The 20,577-nt window shown below is 47.4% G+C and overlaps 1 long non-coding RNA gene across 10 annotated transcripts in view; it reads right to left on the reverse strand.

The window, feature by feature from the left end:
- The window catches only part of LOC144301047 (uncharacterized), a 39,397-nt gene extending 19,427 nt beyond the window's left edge, over positions 1 to 19,970 (reverse strand). For 2 of the 10 annotated variants that reach the window (XR_013367780.1, XR_013367781.1), the window contains exons 1-3: positions 9,407 to 9,756; positions 4,397 to 4,590; positions 732 to 775 (exon numbers count right to left, since the gene is read on the reverse strand). This is a non-coding gene — a long non-coding RNA (uncharacterized LOC144301047). Of the gene's footprint in view, positions 1 to 731; positions 776 to 3,340; positions 3,450 to 4,396; positions 4,591 to 7,097; positions 7,470 to 7,500; positions 7,689 to 9,406; positions 9,758 to 19,600 lie in introns of those variants that run through there. The other 8 variants (XR_013367783.1, XR_013367784.1, XR_013367786.1 and 5 more) reach the window with 8 other exon arrangements.
- Between the last annotated feature and the right edge of the window lie 607 nt (positions 19,971 to 20,577).

A 20,577-nucleotide genomic window follows, 5' to 3' on the forward strand; every position in this document is an offset into this window, starting at 1 on the left:
TCCCGAAAATCACTTGGCTACCTGGGATTTAAATGCAGGTAAACAAAGCTCATCTCAATCTCACTTCCTTGGTAAAGCCATTCCTGCCTTTATCTGGGTGGCCTTTCTCCTCTGAGGTTTGCAGTGTCCACTTTTCCACTGCACTGACTTATTCAGGCAGCAAGTGTAGGTACATGGCTCTCTTCTGTACCAGGATATCAATGTCTTGGGACAGTCAGGGCCTCCCTTGTATCACTGCAGGGCTCAGGATTTGCACACAGTAGGTGTTGACTCAAGCAGGCCATCAGTCTGACCACAGGGTGGCTCCCCACCCCAAAGTCACAGGCCCCGGAAGACTACCTGGTCCCTCTTGTACTTCAAAGGAGTAGAAGGAGGCGCTAGGTGCTAAGTGAGTGACAGCACAAGCTCTAAAGGGTGACTTGAATTTGAATTTCCAAGCACCCCCTCTTTCAACCATGCAACCTTAGCCTCACTGAGCTAGGGGTTCTCACCTGTAAATGGAAATAACAGTAGTCCCCACTCCATAAGGAAATTATCAAAACTAAGTGCAATAACGCTTCAAAAGCACATGGCCCCTAGCACACATTAGGGGCTTAGGAAAAGTTTGCTGTCATTCCCATTGGATTGACCCCAGTGGAGTCTCTAAACCACCTCCTGCAGCTCTGAACCCTGGGCCCAGCATCTCCACACCTCCAGTTCCTCACCTGGAACATGGGCTATTTAAAACTCACCTGATAGGATTACGGGGAAGGACTTAATGAAATAACAGATGGGCCTGGAACAGAACAGACAATCAGTATATGAATAACAGTATGTTATTTTTAATTAATATAACCTCCACCTAAGCTAAGAATATTTACTTTTCTAGAACACCATGAAGACGGTCCTTGACCCCTGGAATCAACAGCTTTGTGCAAAACAAACCCTGCAGCAGACTGTGAAAAGGCCACACAGCCCCCCGCCTCCAGGGGGCACTCAAATTAACAGGGGAGGCAGGATGGAAAGCGCTGATCTCCCCCAGGGCAGGAGGAGGGCAGGACCGCATGCATGGGGAGCCCTGAGCAAAGTCCCAGGAACTCAGCTGGGAGAGGCTACTACTGCCCGAGCCTGTGACCTGATCCATCAGATCTGTTGGATGCGATGCCTTCTTAGGAGACCTTCTCCCTCAGAGTCTCGGCGGTCACTCAAATCCCTTAAGTAAGGTGTGGCCTGCTGCAGGGAGGTCCTGAAGCCAGGATGGCGTTCCCAGGACTGTCTCGCCCCACATTGTGCTGGATCTTATTTTTTAAGGCAGTCGAGGTCCTGACGTTGGGCCATGTGGATGAGCTTAAGGGGTCAGGGCCCCAGGAAGTCTCTCAAATATGTGCAAGATCTTACATGAATGTGTGCAGGGAGTTACACTACATAGAGGTTCTAGAAGATTCTGTGTATGTCAGGATAGACTAACTGCTCCCTGCAGTGACAACCCCTCAATCTCAATGGCTTAATGCAACATGTCACAGTCCAAGCAGGCTGATAAGGAGTAGGGGTGAAGAGCAGGGCTCTGCTGGCAGGGCCTCCTCCACTTCCAAAATGTGGCTTCCAAAGTCACCATGAACCCTGACATTCAGCTGGCAGATGGAGGAGGAAATGAGCATAAAAGATCTTACAAGAAACTTTAGGGGTCAGGCCTGGAAACAGCATTTGTTTCCACACATATGCTCACATTCCACTGGCCAGAACTTGGTCACATGGGGCCCTGGACTGCAAAGGATGTTGGGAAATGTAGTCTTCCTATGTACCCAGGAGGAAAGGAAAACTGGTTTGGAGAAGATATCTCACAGCCCTTCAAAAAGGACTTGTAAAACAAAATAAAACAAAACAAAACAAAAAACCACCAAAAAACCAAAAAGGACTTGTACAGGGGAAGAAAAGCAGAGTATAAAGAAGACTAATAAATACTATTTGCTTTATGTACATTATTCATTTAATCCTCACTACTAGTAGTAGGTTTTTTAGCTTTATGTCCATTTTATAGATAAGAAAACTGAAGCTCAGAAGACTAAGTCACTTGCCAAGGATCACACGGTAGTGAATGGTAGAACCCAGAATACACCTCACTCTTGTCAACATACAGTTTGAAAGGTTCTCCATTTTATGACTTTTGGGTATTACATATTTTGAGGGGGAAAGCAAACATAAATGGAGAAGATAGTTTTGAGCTTGTATTTTAGGGTCAGCTACCATTTGTGGACTGTTTATTCTGTGCCAGACACCGCTTAAAATGCTTTTCCATGTATTGCATAATTAACTCCTCCCACTGACCTTATAAGATGCATCTAGCTGTTACCTCAGCTTTATGGATGAGAAAATGGAGGCACAGAGAAGTTAGGCAATTGTCCCAAGGCCCCACAGCTAGTAAGTAGGGGAACAGGGACTCTACCCCTGGTGGCTACCTCAGTTCCATAGGTATGCAGTGCACCCACCAACCTATGCATGCACTCATGCAGTTGCTCTAGGTCACCCCATGAGATCAAGGCAAATAGAAAACACATATCCTTCATCCTCGAGCCCCCACCATGCAGCCCAGTCCTGCCCCTCTGTCTCAGGGGTCATAGCCTGACAGTGGGAGTCCTCTCAAGAACGTGTCAACACACCAGTAGAGTCACCAGCCACCTGTTGTCTGGGAGCACCATGACAGAGCCCATCAGCCCATGCAGGGTGACTGCTGTCCCCTTTACAACCTCACTCAATCTGCCTGCTGGTTTTATGAAGGTAGTTTTTTTTTTTTTTACTATCTCCAACCACTGCATCATTTAAGCAAAAATAAATTCAGTGAAGAGCCAGAAGCAAGTCTGGGGTAAACATGGAGGGGAATCAAGGCAACAACATCTCCCTCAACCCACCCTGGCCCTCGGAGGGATGGTTTCACCTAGGGTGAGGTCCGGGGATGGAGAATGTGTCCTCACTTTGCGCCTTGAACAAAGCCAAGATGTTGACCTCAAGCTCATATACAGAAGCAGCAGACTGATGGGTGGGCATGTGGAAGGGACACAGAATCAGCCCTCAGTCCAACAGAAGTACTGTGTGCAGGTGGATCCCTAAGTCAGAGGGGTGGGTGGGGGATGTAAAAGCACCGAGGTCGAGGGAGGGGGACACTCAGACAAAGGTAGAGCTTTGGGAGGAAGGAAGAGGGCAGCCCCCACATGCCAGCTCTGCACCAGGACCTGTGGAGCTGTGGCAAAGACGCCAGGACCCGAGTCAGCCAGACTTCCCTCGGGACCAGCTCCTCCATTCATTAGCCCCATTGTTTCACCTCTCAGTTTCTCGGCCTATGAAATGGGTGTAATGTCCGGCTCACCTCACAGGGCTATGGGAAGGCCTGGGGCGTTGAGCATGTGGAGCACCCTGCCCAAGGTCTGGAGGGAAGCCGAATCCAAGTGTTGGCCCAGGGGCCTTTGAATACAGGCCTCTCAGAAACAAACAAACAAAAAGTAACAGACTTAGTCGTCTAATCACCTGTATCGCCAAACAAGACACCTCATTATAGTCATTTGTTTTGCAATTAAAATAAACACCTCTTGGGGATCCCTGGGTGGCGCAGCGGTTTGGCGCCTGCCTTTGGCCCAGGGCGCGATCCTGGAGACCCGGGATCGAATCCCACATCAGGCTCCCGGTGCATGGAGCCTGCTTCTCCCTCTGCCTGTGTCTCTGCCTCTCTCTCTCTCTCTCTGTGACTATCATAAATAAAAATAAATAAATAAATAAATAAATAAATAAACACCTCTTCATTTTTCTTGGGCCGTGTGCAGGATCAAGGAGGGGGCCAGTGGCTTGTCCCCTGCTCTCCCAGGCCCAGCACGGACCAGTGCCCATAGAACTGAATGTTTCTGAAGTCAGCAGTTCTCACTTGAGAGCGCACGTCCCCGGACGTTATCTTCATTAATCCTCCCCATGGCCCTGGGAGGCAGGTGGAGCCGACCTCATGACCCTCATTCTACAGGCAAGGAAATGGAGACGCCCCAAGGGTTTCATTTAGCAAAAGTAGCAGTGCAGGGGCTCTGAGCCAGGTCCTCTGGATCCAAACACAGGGTGTTTTTGGTGACCCCGATGGGGTTCAGCACCCTCTTGGCTGCCTGAGGCCTGGCAGGCGGGCGCCAGGATAAGAGCATGGGCCCTGGAGTGAGACTCTGTGGGTTCCAGTCCCAGCTCTGCCATTTACTGTCCCAGAGACCTTACTTGTCCCCAAGCTGCTGGACCTCTCTATCTCATCTCTAAAATGGAGCTAATGCCACTTCCTTCGCCTCAGATTCTGTGATGCGTGTAAAGCAATTAAAACAGGGCCCCGTGTCTACAGAAAGAGCCAGTAGGCATCACTACTGGTACCCTGTGTGGGGAACCACACCCGCCCACCTACCTTCTCTGTTTGCTTCTGATGCTCCGTACCCCCTGGATGGCCGACGCTGTGTCTTCTCCATCCTGGAGACGGAGATAGAGGGTCAGGGCGGCGTGGGGGTCTGGGGTGCGGGCTCTGGTTCCAAGTTCAGACCTCATCACTCCCTGGCTGTGTAACCCTGGTGAACTCTATGTGTGCTTTGAGCTTATTTCCTTCTGCAGAAAAGGAGATAATAATAGAATCTGTTTCAGAGAGCTATAACCCATTAAGTGATGTCACACACATGAAGTATCTAGAACAGTCCCTGGCACAAGGGAAGCACTAAACAAGTATTAGCTATTATTGTATCTATGTCCCCGGCACCCACCACTGGGCTCGGTCCAAAGGCGCTAAGCAACTGGTTTTGGAAGTATGAATGAGTTGAATATTTATGCTTCTTGTTCTCTGGATAGCTAGAGGTCTTCAAATTCTTTCCCAGAGATACGACCCCGGGATGGGAGTTGGCCACCCAGGATGGTGACCGTGTCTGAGATACTCATTGTTTATAATGGCCTCACTGAGTAAATAAATAGTGTGAGATGGGGAGCCAGGCCAGGCCTTCCAGAAATACTCTGTCCCTGGCTCCAGCTTGGGCACAAAGACACAGTGACCCTAGCCAGTTGACTCATCACCCCAACATGAGCTGAACTGCTGAGGCAGCCCCACCCAGCCTCTCTCAGCCCTCACTGGCTCCTTCACATGGCCTGGCAAGCCCAGCAGGAGCCAGTCTAATAGAAGCAGCTGGCTCTGGGGAGGGGGAAAAGCAGGTGTGATCTGTGATGAGTGCCAAGGAGGGGAATCAAAGGAGCAGAAAGTCTTGGCTGGGGAGGTTGAGGACAAAAGGTGGGCGCCCAGTGATGTCGTCACTATAAGGGGGGGGGATGAAGGTGACACTGGAAAGCAGGTAGCATTGCTACTCTGCGGGGTGAAGGTCTACAGAGCCCCTGGGCAATTAGGGGAGAAATCAAGACTGGGAAGAAAATCCGGAAGGCCCCCCATCACTTCCCAGGATCATGGGAGGGCTCAGAAAAGACTGGTTCCAACCTCATGGTCAAAACGAGTCAGTGTACCAAGACACCGAGAAAAGTCTCTAAATGACACTTTTCTTGAAAACCTCCTCTCTTTCAGGAAATTGTCTACTTACTTAAAAAAATATATATAAATATATATATAATATATATATAAATTCCATGCTGATGGTTTCACATCACTTAGATGCGATATGGTTCCACCACTTTGACATATAGGTCAGAAGATGAGACTCCATTCATCCACCTACAGTTTTTACTGAGCACTTACTACCTAGTGGACAATGATCAAAGCACTGGGACCTGCAGAGAACAAGAGGAAGCAAGTCCCCATCTCACAAAACAGATTTGGGGGAGGAGATAGACAATAAACACAAAACAAAGAGAGGTGAATATTTGGATCGGATAAATATGAGGAAGAAATAAAGAGCTCTGTTAGAGTGATGAGTGGGATGGGAGAGCCAGGTGGTGGTCATGAAGATCTTTCAGAGGTGACAGCTGAGCTGAAGCCTAAAAAGAAGCCAGGATGGGGACAAGGGAAGAGCTCTGCCTGCAAGCACAAAAGGCCCTGAGGCAGGCAGGGACTGTGGTAGGGAGGTCCAAGGAAAGGAAACCGTGTGGCTCTGAGGCGCCCGAGACCTGCTGACGCTTGCAGGCCCTCTACTTTGTGCCTGGCACCCTTCTAGCACTTGACTGGCAGTTGGTTAAGTGCCCGTGAGGACCCCTGAAAGTAGGGCTCCACTATCGACTCCAATGTAGGCCAGAGAGGTTAAGGAGCCTGCCCGGAGTTACCCCCGCCCCCCACCCCCAGGGCAGGCCCGGCAGGATTGCAGCCCGCACCCCTGCACCCCTCTGCCAAATCCCAAATCCCGAGGTCCCTGGCGCAGATCCCAGGCCAGGGCTGGAGGATGCAGCCCCTGTGAGCCTCAGAGAGGAGCTCCTCCGCTTTGGGTCCCGGACCCGGGGAAGTGACGGGTTCCCAGAGTGTGTTAGACGTCGGTTCCATGGCCCTTGGGGAGCCCAGCCCAGCCCAGCCCCAAGCCCCCACGTGCGCTCCAGCTGCCTGCGCTGAGCTCGCGGGGGTCGGGGGTCGGGACCCCAGGCCAGCGCGCCCACCCCCGGCGGGGCGCCCCGGGGACCCCCTTTCCACCCGGGGGGCTGGGGGCGAGGAGTGGCCCTGCTCCCGGGCCCTCGCAGCGCAGGCGCCCCGGACGCGCGGGGCCCAGACCCCGCTTGCAGATCGGCCTCCCCGCGCCCCTCGCTCGGCCGCGCCGCCTCCTCCGGGAGCCCCTGGGGCGCCTCCCCCGGGAGGCCCTTTCTGCCCCTAGGCCGGCCCCGGGCGGGGTGCGGGGGGGGCCCTCCGAGCCCAGGGGGCCCCCCCGGAGCTCCGTGACCCGGGCGCCGCCGCGACTCGGGACGTCCCATCCCATCCCGAGCCTCTGCACCCGCAGGTCGGCGGGCCTGGCGGTGGCGCGGCCTGATTGGCAGGTCCCCCCTTGGCAGGGGTGGGGACGCCGGGGAGGGCTGTTGTGCACAATTGCTGTTTTTACTCCTGCCATCATTAATTCAACTATTGACAGAGAAAGGAGGGTCCGCCGCGGCTTTGTGTCACGCACTCACTGTAATTTACTTGAAAAGAATTAAATCACAATTACCTGCCATTCGTTTTGCATAAAACGAGCTGTGAGGAGCCGGGCGTCGCAGAGTGCTTGGAAGGACAACAGCCCCATTGTTGCCATATTAGAACAATATTTCTCAATTCGAAACTTAAAACATTCGAATTAGCAGCTCTGTTTGACTGCGGTGGCCCTCGGATGGGCACGGCTGACACCCCACCTCGGACTCCAGACGTTACAGTTAACGAGCATAATTTTCATCCATTTGAGTCTAGACCGATCTTTTAAAATCGTCGCATTTATTGCATAAATGTACCTCCCAAATGTTGGAAAGGAAAACGCAACCTTTTATCTGTTAGGGAGCCCAGTTGATAAATTATCTAAACGCCACGAAAATTCCTCCTGCTGGAGCTAAAAGGAGAGCAAACTGTAATTAACTCACTTGAGATTTGTTTAAATGTCCAAAGAAATCACACTGCTTCTCCAATAAAGTTACTTCTGTTCTCATTTCTCCCCTTTCAGATTACGGTCATCAGGTAAACACGAGTGATTAGCTTTTAAGCCAACGTTTTTCAAGTGTACTTAAAATATTCAATTCTGCAAAATTACATCACTGCGAACCTGTGTGTTCAGCAAATTTGAAGCCAGGCTGGGTTTTAACAACTTCTGTAAAAGTAAACTGCTGCTTTGAGTGAGCTGTAGTTTCCATTAGCAGTAATAGTTTTTCAGTAACAAAATGTAACTGTTCAATCAAGCTTGAATATTAAAAGGAACCCAGTTACTAATTGTAAGAACTCTGGAACCAGCAGGAAAAACAGCAAATAGAAAAATACAATTGGTAACAGGGAGAGTTGTGTCTGCGCAGGGAGAGTAACATATTAGAGCAACTTTCTGCATATGAAAATAAAGAGAAGTGACGGAAAATAAGGTTGAAATTAGTAAAGATGAACGACCAGAAAGGTAGAGTTTTTAAAATCTGAGTGGTTAAAAAAAAAAAAAAAAAAAAGTAGCTGAAATGTAGATTTAGTGCAGAGAATAATTAAAGTGTGAAATAAGAAAACTTACAACCTAGAAAAGCCAGTCAGAAAAGGAGTAAAAACACATTTGCTATTGCTAACACTGGATTTTCCTAATTTTCAAAAATGCAGTTTTGTGATTGAAATGTTATCGGTATTTTAAGAGGTTTTTTTTGTTTTTTAAAGTGAAAGCTGCTAGTTGATTTTTTTGTTTAACGAGTAGCCTTTTCCTGTAAAGAAAACATATTTTATTGTCTGTTCCCTTTTATTTTTTTAATGAGTGTGAAAATTAAAATGTTCACTTTGATTTTTAGTGACTTAAAAATTTGTAAGTAATTTTTCCTTTTGTGTGTGTGTGTGAGAGAGAGAGAGAGAGAAGAACCGTTTGGCTTCAGCAGAAAACAAATTACAAGTGGATCAAACCAAGGACTCAACTCTATTTTCATGACTGGGGTTTTGAAGAATAATCCATAGAGATGGGGGAGGAAAGGATTCATCAGGCAAATGAAACAAAGTCCCTGATCTATATTCCTATTCTGATATCACCTCGTGGAATATCGGGAACATTTTAAGTTCCAGCCTAAGCCATGAATTCCTTCAGAACAAATCAAATGTCTTTAAAGAATATTTCTGTTTGAAAAGGAATTAAGCTCTCCTGAAAGAATTTTAAAGGTTGTGATATTCACAGTCTGATAAAGCAGCACCTTTAATGAAATTCTAATTAGCAATTTCATGCACTTTGCTATTAGTCATATCAGATTAGTGCACATTTTCACAGCCTTCCTTTAATTAAGTGCACTTATTCCAAGTTTCAAACACTTTCCTTATAAGATGAAAACTGTGCTGAAATGTTATTTAGTAAACAGAGGAAGTGTGAAAGTGTAGGTGTGCGTGTGTACAGGGGCGGACATTTTTAACTATCTACAAATTTTTTTACATTTATAGAGTTGGTGAACTCAGGTTTTCATTCCTTCTTTTCTTGTGTTCTCAATGTTTCCTTGGGATTTCTAAGGGACCTATTCAGATCCTCAGTCCAAGTGCACATCGTGCGTATTTTTGCTTGAAACGTATGTTCTGGATGCCTATATCTATATGTGGGAGGATTTTTTTTTTGTTTCAAACATCTTTTCTCTATGTGTGTGTGTGTTTGTATTAGTATGTATGTGTAGTGTATATACATATATACATATATATGGGGGGAGAGAGAGAGAGAGAATCAGAGAGAGGGGGAGTGAAAGAGGGAAACTACGCAACATACAATATTTAGTTTTTGACGTCTCTGAAAAGCAGTGAGAAAGCATTTGCCCATATAACATCCCCCACCCCTGTCACCTTTTGCAGGCACCTCTTTTCCTTTGAAAACAGCGATATGATGTCTTTCGACCTTCTAAATTTCATTCTGAAGCTCCAGCAAGGAGCCAGCAGCTAGCTTCGGGAGCCGGATCCATGGAGCACAGGATATCTTCCTTCATGTCAGACCCCACTTCTCCACTGTGAGAGCTCAGTAGTCAAGCCAGTCTTTTCCAGGCAAAGCAGGACCTAGTCTGGGGGCTCCAACCCTGCACACCCCCTGAATCCCCCGATCATCCCTCCCTCCCAGCCTGCTGGAGGGTTGTTCCAATTCAGGGAGATTGTATTGTCTGTGAATTAACCTGATCTTATCTGTAGGCTTTTGTCAAGCGGAAATTTTTGTTGCCTGTTTTGCTCAGAGGTTGAAACTTGTAATATATTAACTAATTGCTTGCATCTCTAACACATGTTCTCTTGTTGGTGTCATTCATTTATACTGTAACATTTTTGACATTTTTAGATCGTCTCTTGGGACTCCTGGGCCTCTTAGCAGTTCCCTCCATGAAGAGTGTTTGCCTAATGATTACTGACTGACATCTCAATAACGAGCAACGGAGGAGTTGGGTGCATCTATTGAAGAGTTCGGGTGTGTGCGTGTGTGCGTGCGTGCATATGTGTGTGTGTGTGTGTTTTAATTCATGGTCCACTTTGTCAAGTCATGTGTGAGCCATAATTTAAGCTAATAATTACCAGACATGAATTCAATGAAACATTGGTGTCTACACTTAAAAAAAAAAAATCGTCCTGAATTTTAATGCATTCAGAAAACGTTTGCCTAGGGCCAGGCTGGGTCCAACACGCATATGGAAGCACTTTAAAAGTGATAAATGATTTGGAATCTACCCTGTCTACTGGTGTGCTTCTCAGGAAAGAAAATTAGAGCTAACAGGTGTTAGATAGGGAATGCTGGGGCATTTTAATAGAATTGTCAAAATGTTGGTACCAGATGTTGACATTAATGCACACAACTCGGAACGTAATGCCGGGCCGCCATTTAAATGATTATTTGTTTAAATTTCAAGTCGCCAGCAGGAAATCCTTACTTTGTTCAGCACCTTACTCTACACACCATCCCCCTGCTCTTTCCCCTACGATTTGCATCAAAGTGCAGTGGCTGCTCAGCTCACATATGCATGCTTTAAATAATCCATGCCTGTCAAATTTCATTTTTTCTTTTCAGATCATACTCATCACATCCCCATCCTCGCCAGCCTTGAAGTCCGCCTCAATGTATTCGTTTATGAGAAAAAATGATTTAAATACTGCCAGTTACAGGCTAATTAATCTTTGAACTCCTCGGCAACTTCAAATGTATATAGCAAGTAATCTGCATGAACTTGTAATTACTATGTATTTATACGATCTTTTCCATGTAATCACCAAGTCGTTACATGGTTATGTGAGCCTTGTAAATCATGGTGATAGCAGAAAACGAATCTTGCCCACGCCACTGCAAACAGCCCATGCGGGAGCCGCTGGTATCCACCACAGTCAATTAATCGAAGGATCCGGAAAGACTCGACGCTTTAAAGGACACTCCAACGCCTGCCTGCGATACAGTCCCAACTTAAAGAAATATCAGGGGATTGAGAGACTGGTGAGGTGGGCAGAGAGCAGCCTTTGCATCCCACTTTTGTACAAAGACCGTGATTGGTTTGGGCCATTTATTCCTGCAGGAGTTGAAAGGCAATTAGAAAAAAAAAAAAAAGTCTAGGCAAAATCCGTTGGTTGTGCAAGCAGTGCTTCTGCTGTGACTTGGGGGAAGGTCCTGAAATAAATTCCAGTGTGAGTTTCAAGAGCAAACCCGGAGGCAGACTTAGGTTGTCATCTTTTTGAACCCAATTAAAGCGGAAGCAAAACCTCCAGTTTTTGCACACCGGGGCTTCCAGTCCCAACTCTTCAAAAGTCAAACTCTGTGTGTGTGTGTGTGTGTGTGTGTGTGTGTGTGTGTGTATACACATATATTTGTGTGTCTGTGTGCCTGCATGCAAGAACTAACGTATACCTTCAAAAACCACTTTGGACCATGCAGGCCCTATTGTTCGAAAGCAACCCCCATATGGGAAGGCCCCTTCTCTCCTCCTTGGGAGGTCCCCTCCTCTCTCCTCAACTGGACAGCTGAGGTCTGGTTTTCCTTGGCGCAAGAAAGGGTGAGGCAATACACAGAACCGTGGCCTTTCTGGGAGCTCCGATGGGCCACTCAGAACAGAGCCAGGGGGATCAAGAGGCTAAGCCTGGACTGGATTCTGAATTTCTGCAGTCATGAGCTTCGCTCTTTTCTCAGCCCTACTCAGGAATAAGGAGGCGGAACGTAGGCAACATGCCTGGAGGCTCCACCAGGACCTCTGCTCACCCGGACCCTTGCCTGGAGCTCCCAACACAGACCCAGACCATGCCCCCAACCCACTCAGAGGCTCACCCATCTAGACTGCCCTGTCCCATACGGTAACCACCAGCCACAAATGGCCATATAAATAATTAACATGAAAGATTAGGTTTCTTGTTGCACAAGCCACATTTCAAGTGTTCAAAATGTGGCCAGTGGCTACCATTTTGGATAGTGCGGATACAGAATATGTTCAAGACTGTTGGTCTAGAACTCTACGTAATTTGCTGTTTCGGTCCTGATATTTTCCCGCCCAGAGACAGTGGCATTTAGCAGCACCTAAGCACAAAATCAGAGAGGTTTCCCTGAGCCCATCAAGAGGCTGCCTCGCCCCGTCAGGAAGACCTCTCCTCACTATACCTGGCCTTTTGTGCAGGGTCAAGGTCAGGCCTCGGGCTGAGTGGGTCACTCAGAGCTCAGTGGGTACCAGCTGTGAGGAACAGAGGCTCCAGGCCCCACAGAGCCCTGGAATATGCCTGAGGCCATGGAGGCCTCGACGTGGCTAGTGGCTAGTTCTGCTAGCCAAATTAATATTTGCATCGTGGAGATGCCAGCCTTTGCCTGTATAAACCTGGGATGCCACTCTGCCTTCTAGGGTAAGAGATTCCAGTCTCATTAGCTAGGAAGAAATTCTAATTATTCATTATATTTCAACATAGAAGCTGTTATTGGCTGCTTGACTGATATTTTATGCTACTCCCGATTACGGCTGTTCTTCGAGAGCTACCACAGGCCAGGCCACTTACATCTTGAATCCTCACAACAATGCTATGAGGCGAAAACTGTGATCCCATCTTACAGATGGGAAGATTAAGGCAAAGATGTACTCACTGACTCCACCAAAGCCTCATGGCTCATGAGCAGTGGATCAGGATCCAAACCTCACACCCTTCACCATCCCACACAGGCCTGTTTATTAGCCTTGTATGAGATGTCTCTGCTCCCCATAGTCATCCAGGAAGCTCAGTGGAGTGCCTGGTTTTTCCAAATGCTCAGCAGGTCTCATTGTCAGCATGGGATTCCTTATCTGCTTCACTCCCTGATAGCTATGGATTGACCAGCCCTTACCCCCTATAGCGCTTCCTAAACTGGGCCCAATTTTCCACCTTTCGCCATATCCATTCCTCCTTTGCAATGGGACTTTGCAGCTCCTTTCCTCAAGAGCTAGGATGTATTTTGCAAAGTGTATTTCTAAATCTAAGCTGGTCTTGTGACTTGGCTTTAGCCAGTAAAATGTGGCAGAGGCAACCATCAACCTACCACTTCTGAGAGTATGTCTTGAGACATCGCATCCTTTCGAATCCTGACACTACCGCCTAAATGAGCTTTGGCTATCCTGTTAGATAATGAGAAATAAATGGCCCAATTGTCCCCAATGCACAGCTAATAGCCAGCCAACATCCAGAAGCAAAGCCACCTCAGTGACCTGCAGCTCACCACAGATACATGAGCATGCATATTCAGGAAAGAAGAACATCCCAGCTGAGCCCAACCGAATCCGTTGATCCATAAAATCATAAATAAGTGGTGGTTAGGTCACTATATTTGGGAATGGCTTGTTTCACAGCAGGTGCTAATTATAACACACCCTCTAAGCTGGATGGTTTTTCTTATGGCCTAAGAACTACTCATATTGTAATCTTCACTGCTTTGGTTGACTGGTTATCTCTCAGGGCTATGTAAGAACTTCTGCTAGAGACCCCAAAACCCATCAACCTGGCAAGTGTCAACTGTGCTCTTGTGCTCTTCCTATCACCCCTCCCTGAGTATCATGAAATATCTGCTTGCTGAGCAGCTGACAAATGAGAAATTTTATTTAAAAATCAGAGGCTATTGGACTTGAGATTCATTCCCACTTTTGGTTCTCATTTCGGACCAAACCACAAAACCTCCCACATCCACCAAGATGCTTGCCTTTATTTTCTTTCCTTTCATAGCCAGAAATCTAGAAGCACATGCCAGTCCCTCCCAGACCCATCAGCAGCCAGCAGGGCTGGGTGAGTCTTCACCCAACTTATCTTCCATTTTCCTATTGGATCCATGGATTCCAGGCCTTCCCAAACCCAGAGTGGAACTCGCATTGGAAACCCTGTAGGGCCTGGGGTCTGGAGCAGTGCTGCAGAGCCCACAATACATTCCATGCAGCTGGAAGTGAGATTCTGGAAGCTGGGTCATGGCCAAGCTGGGCTGTTCCAGCAAACTCCACAGAGCTTCAGTGCTCAGTACTTTGGGTTTTATGGGTTTGCTCTGTGGAGGTGAGTTCCAGAGATCCCTATACACTTTATACTCCACATTCATTCAATATGTAGGTTTTTGTCCTACTGTGTGCAAGCAAGACTGGGAGGGATAAAGCTGGGAAAGAAAGAGGCCTATACTTAAAAAGAGCACCCTGGCGGGTAGGTATAAAAAAGAAAAATGATGTCAAAAAGCAGAATGTCCCCCAGAGAATAAAAAAATGAAGAGCTGCTATTTACAGACACTCAGGACTTGCCAAGCACTCTTCCAATTAGTCTAACATGCATTAATTCACTTAACACTCACAAATATCCTACTATGAGAGCACTATTACTGTGTCCCATTTTATAGATGGGAAAACTGAGGCTTAGGGAGGTTAAATTATACAAAGCAGTCCCTACCACGTTCCTGACAACATCCATGTAAATTCAGTGCATGGAAGGTACTGAGTGATAGACTGATGTGTTAAAAATAGATATCCATCTCAAGGGTGTAGAACAGAGAAAATATCTAGCTTCTAATGCACATCTGATTATTCAAACATCAAAAATGATTAATACATCAAAATAATTAAAACCTTAAAATATTAATTAAAATTTAGACAAAAGAATTGCTAGAATAATTCCTTACACCAAATCCTTGACCTCTTGGCTGCCCTGAAGTGTGTTTTAAAGCAAAAAGAATGAGTTTTAATCTGGGCAAGAAGCATTTGTTGAGAAGGAAGCTTTGCTGCTGAGCCAGAGAGACCAGCTCAGCTCTGAACATGCTCCTGAGCTGAGAGGCTCCGCGTCTGGTGAGCCAAGCAGAGCCTGGGAGCTGGCAAAGGGCTTCTCCCCCGCAGCTGGGTGGCTTTGGGCTAATCACTTAACTTCTCTGAGTGTCAGTTCCTCAGCTTAGCGTGGATAACAACTTTCCAGGCCTCTTGGGCTTTTCGTAAGGCTCCATTAGAATGTTGGACCAATATGTTGTCAATCAGCCGTGTGAACTGTCAAGCACCTATGCTCCAAGTCAGGCTTCTCAAAAATATGGACAACGTGTGGTCCGCGGACCTGCGGCATCGACATCACCAGCGAACCAGTTAGAATGCAAATTCTCCGGCCCTAACCCTCCTGAATTGGAATCTCTGAAAGTGGGGCCCATCCATCTCCTCCAACAATCCTTTGCCTGGTAAAGTTCGAGAACTCCCATCTTAAGTAATGCCCGTTCTGCAGGAGAGCCCCAGCTTACAACCGTGGGCCCAGGGGAATTATGGAGAGTGGCCTTCCGATCTCCCCGGTGTCTCGGAGTGTACTCTAGATTGCATGCTCCCGACAAATGGCTCCTATGAGCCCAGCAGCCTTCCTAAGAGATGGAGATCACGTTATCACCATGGAGACGGGACTAGGAAAAGGGAGTAGGAAGGAAGGAAGGAGGGAAGACAGGTGGGCAGGCTTTCTCCAGAAACTGCCTTTAGAACAACTAGAAACAACTGGAATTAGAGACCACGGTCATAGGTCCCAAGACCTGAGTGGCCCCGAGGATCCTGCCTGTGGGGGCTGTTTCCATGTCAACAATCACGCCGTCATCTGTAGGCTACAGGTCACTCACTGGTCCTTGCTTCCAGAGCCCTGGTGTGGCCTCGAAATTCTGCGCACAATGCTCCACGCTGCTCCTACTTATTTGCCAGACCTGACCTAGTCTCTCCCCCTTCACTATAGACATGAGTAAACTGAGGCTCAGACGACAGCTCCCCCAGGCATGCAGGGTGCGTACACAGCTCACAGTGCCTCACACAGCTCATTCTTCTTGGCCCTTTGCAACTACTGGGCCTGCTGAGAGGGAAGAAGGGGAGAAATATTGCAACTTTTGGGGAAGCAAGTGTGAGCCATCTGCGGGGAAGTAGCCTCAACTCTGACCTCACCAGGCAGAGATCGCCCATTTTTCAGATGAACAAATGGAGGTGCGGTGAGATCAACTGGCTTGCCTCGGTGGCCAAGAGGCATCTAGCTTGTACTTCCTGACACTACCTGGTCCTTGGATATTTGATCTGAAGCATAGATTGCCTTTGACCTAAGGGACCCCACTTGCTGCTGGCCTGAAATTCTCATATTGGGGCTTCATTCCAATGGATCTGGAGATCAATTTGGCCTTCTAGAGTCTTATCTGTGAGACTCGGACCCTAACTACAAATGTGGCCAGACGTTGGCAGCGAGCTGAGAATAAGGCCATGCCACCGGTTTGGCCATTTCCATGTGGCTGGCCTTTATTATTTACTCAAAATTGTACTTTACATTGATTTGCTTTTTTCTTAATCACTTTAATTACGTTTGTTGTAAAAGAACACTTCACATTAGTATTGGAAATGGAAAGCCAGTTTCACTCACCAGAACTCATTAAAGCAAATATCCAACCTTCAAAATAGAAAAATGTTCCTCAGTGTGATACCTCCAGTCAACTCACACGCCAGCAGCACGACACATGGTGTATATGAGGAAAGCCCACACCCAGGGAAGTGTGAGCTGGGAGAGAGGAAGGGCAAGAAATTCTCATTTCTGTGCTGAGGCTCCATGGTGTCTTTCGGAGAAGTCCCAGGGAGTGGAGGGAGGGGTGGGATGTGGCTTTGGCTTGGCCACTTCTATTGCAAGCCTCAATATCTTCAGCTCTAAAAGGAGGCTAAACATGATCATTCTTTCCCCCTCAGGATGCTTGGGAGGTTGATTAATTGGGATTGTGTCTGTGAGCTTTATAAAGAATGACACAGCAGAAAATTGAATGTTTGAGATTTATTTATCATTTTATTTTATTTCTTCATCATAGGTGTATTCATTAATCCCCATTCCTATTTCCCCCATCCCCTCACCCAACCCCTTCAGTAACATCAGTTCGTTCTCTAGAGTTAGGAGTCTGTTTCTTGGTTTGTCGCGCTCTCTCTCTTTTTCCCCCGTTGCTAGTTTGTTTTGTTTCTTAAATTCCACATATGAGTGAAATCATGTGGTATTTGTCTTCCTCTGACTTATTTCACTTAGAATGTCCGAGATTATTATTCTCAGCTCCCCCCATAGGGTGGAGATGCCAGTCCTGAGCAGATGAAGGTTGCACAAGGGAGGTTGCTTTTGGAGGAAACTGTGTAACATTTGTCATGGCGACATGTAAACAGAAGCAGAGAAAATATAAATAAGAGTAGACCATCAAGACTAGGGATAGCAAAAGAGGCGTATGCAGGTCATATGGGATCACATAGTTGCCCTAATTTGGCTTCAGAGTGAACACTGAGCCTCCTGGTGGCAAAAGGGAAAAGGGAATGAAGGAGGAAAGCAAAGAAGTGTTTTAGCTTCTTGGGGGAATACAGAGCTCTTCCTAGTCTTGAATTAAAAACTCAGTTTTTCACACAGGGACCCTAGGTGACAGGAAAAATAGTCCTACCGCAGGGCTGTCCATCTTGCCTCAGTAGCCCCTGCAGAGTCACTTCTGAATCTTATAACGCACCCTGACTGCTTTCCGATTCTGTTTCATTTTGTGACTATGTCCACACTGTGCACAATGGGAAGAGTGCTGAACTATGAGCCCGCAAACCCCAGTTCCAGTCCTGGTTTGTGGGACCCCCCACACTAGATAGCTGGCTCTAGCTAGCCAAAACTACTCCTTCTGGTGGTGCGGCCCTGAAAATCACGTAGTCCATTGTGAAGGCATCAGAAACACTCACAGGGCAATACTGAAGGGGAAAAAGACAGGAGGCAAAACCTTAGCTGTGGCATGCTTCACCTGTATCACGGATGTAGAAGAATGCCAAGGACGGAGTGGTTAAGAACACGGGGCAGGTGGTAGGGTCTGTCCCGGCTCAAACCTTACCTCTCACCTGCCACTGAGAGGCCTCGGGCAAGCCTCTGTTTTCTTATCTGCAAATGAAGGTAATAGTAGTACCTACCTGATATGGTTGTTCTGAGGAATAAATAAATTAACATGTAACCAGCCCTTATAATAGTGCCTGGCACACCAAGCATTCATGTGTGTGTGTACCTGCATGTGAGTGTGCACGTATGTGGATGTGTGTATCTGCATGTGAGCGTGTATGTGTGAATACCTGCATGCAAGTGTGTGTGAACCTGCATGTGAGTGTGCATGCATGTGTATGTGTATATCTGCGTGAGCATGTATGTGTGTGTACCTGCATGTGCGTATGCATGCATGTGTATGTGTGTGCCTGCATGTGAGTGTGTACAACTGTGCATGCATGTACCTGCATGTGAGTGTGTGTGGCAATGGAGAAGAATCCAAAAGGAAAAAATCTAAAATGGTAAATATCATCTGATGGTGATTTTGTTTTTCTTCTTTATGCTTTACTTTTCAAATGATTTTCTTTATTTTACTTTTCTACTCAGGGGTGTGGGAATGTTTTACATTTGACTTTCATCACCTGCAAAATCAGAATCACAAGCTTTGTTCAATATCCCTCCCAGGGGCGCTGTGAGGTTTAAAGGAGACACTGAACACAGGAGTTTCTAAACTGTGAAGAGCTGTACCCAAGGCGGGCAGGGTTACCTGTATAAGCTGACTGGAGCCCTGAACCTCCAGTTCTTTGAGCAGGGTCCCCCAAGAGCGAGCCCTCTGACCGTGTTCTCCCTTACACTCTGGCCCAGAATCTGGGTTGGGGGCTACCTCCCTCACTCAAGTGAGTTCTCTCTGAACCCCTCCCAAAAGGTCCCTTGAGCAGCAAAAACATAGGTCCCCCTGTGTAGCCATCAAATGTCCTCCAGCCCCTCCAGTTTTTGAGCTGGCTAGTCCTTTATCATCCCCTTCCTGGTGGAAAGAAAACCTTTCCGGCGCCCTCCCACCCACATGCACCCCTACTCCTATTGCAATCCAGCCTCTGAATGTTTTCCATTAAATTCAGTGATTCCTCAAAAAAAAAAAAAAAAAAAAGTGTGGGGTCTCCTTCCTTGGGCATTTATCCCACTACTCGGGGAAATGTCTGGAGCCAGACTTCTTCTCCAGCTTCCTGATCCAAATTCATATCTAGAAATGAAATTTTAAAATAACTAATAGGCCCTTCTGGGCTTTTCCACATTTTCTTTTTGAGGGTTTCTTTTTTTTTTTTTTTTTTCCTTAAAGCAAATTTGGCGTCTTCAGCGAGATACCACCGTATATTTATGGGAGTTTAATAACTTCTTCCATTAATAACATAGACAAACTAATTTACCCAAACGTGTCTGTTTTAAACTCTGGGAACAAAGGGTGGGAGGATGAAAATCAATCTTTCCTTTGTACTTGAGCCACTGACCCGTTAAAGCTTTGAAGATCATTTCTTTAAGAAATTGTGAGGAGTTATTTAACTACAAACAGCAGCTACCTTCCCATTCCAGCTGCGTAATCAAGCATAATAAATTAGAACTTTAAAAAAGTTGACTCCATTTTTTTTTTTTTTTTTGGATAACCGAAAAAATCCTTAGTAGCACTTTGACAAATCAGCTTTGTGGCAGACACCAGCGAACCTGCCTCACCCTGGAGCTGGTTAAGCCGAGCCCAGGCCGTCTGGAGAATTCCTGATTGGAGGCTGTTGGGAGAAACCCAGGTCTTACCTTTGAAGCAGGGCTTGATAAAGCTGCTGTGGCTGGCAGGAGGAGCGGGTGCTCAGGGACTCAGTCACCCCGAGCGGGATGGCAATTTCCGGCCTCTCCCCAACACCCACCAGACCGAGGGCCACTCCGTGAGCAGGAGCAGTTCAGTCCCAGGCTCCCCTGGGAGCGGCACGGAACCCCCTCCTGAATCTGGTCAGCATTCCTCCATGCAAACCATTCTGATCCACTTTGATAAAAATCAGTCTCCGTGGGTCTTGAAAGAGTCAAAGGCCCTTCTTAATCAAATGATCAACTGTTCATTTTGAAAGCTTGACTGGTTCAATTAAGATCACAGGCAGGAGACAGGCCGGTCATATTACCCTCCTTTCCAGCTGGTCTGGCCAGTTGCCGTCCCCAAGACCTACCTTTGACCAGCCTACTCCTGTGCCTGCCCGGTGGAGCATTCCACCATGAAATCTGACCACCCTTCAAGGCCCTATTCCGTGCCCACCTCCTCCCAGAAGCCTTCTCTGGCCCTACCAGCTGGCCGTGACCTCTCTCTCCAACCACCACCCCAGAACCTCGCAGCCACCCTGTGTGTCCCTTCACTCAGCGTTTCACAGACATCTGCCCTCAGCGGCTCTTTACCTTCCTACGAGCAACCAGACTGTCCCCTCCCTGGGGAGCCTCCCAGCCCAACGGGGTGTCTGTGAGCCTGTCCTGATGCCTGCAGATGGTCCTTTCTAGCCCCGTGTGGCCTCGCAAACAGGCAGCCCTTGATGACAAAGGGTTGGCTTCTCTAAGTTTACTTGTGAATCAGTTGTTTGGAATTCAGAATGTGCCCTTTCGTTTTTTTCCAGAATAACAATGTTCTTAAATGAGGCGATCCCGTTCTGGAGGGGCCAGGCCCCAGGCTAGCCCGCAGAGTCCTATTTTGTCTAGAACCGAACGGCTGTGCTTTCAACAGACAGACACCAGTTAACAGTGCTAATCCACTG

Source organism: Canis aureus, chromosome 29, assembly GCF_053574225.1.
Source record: "Canis aureus isolate CA01 chromosome 29, VMU_Caureus_v.1.0, whole genome shotgun sequence".
Taxonomy (NCBI): Eukaryota; Metazoa; Chordata; class Mammalia; order Carnivora; family Canidae; genus Canis; species Canis aureus.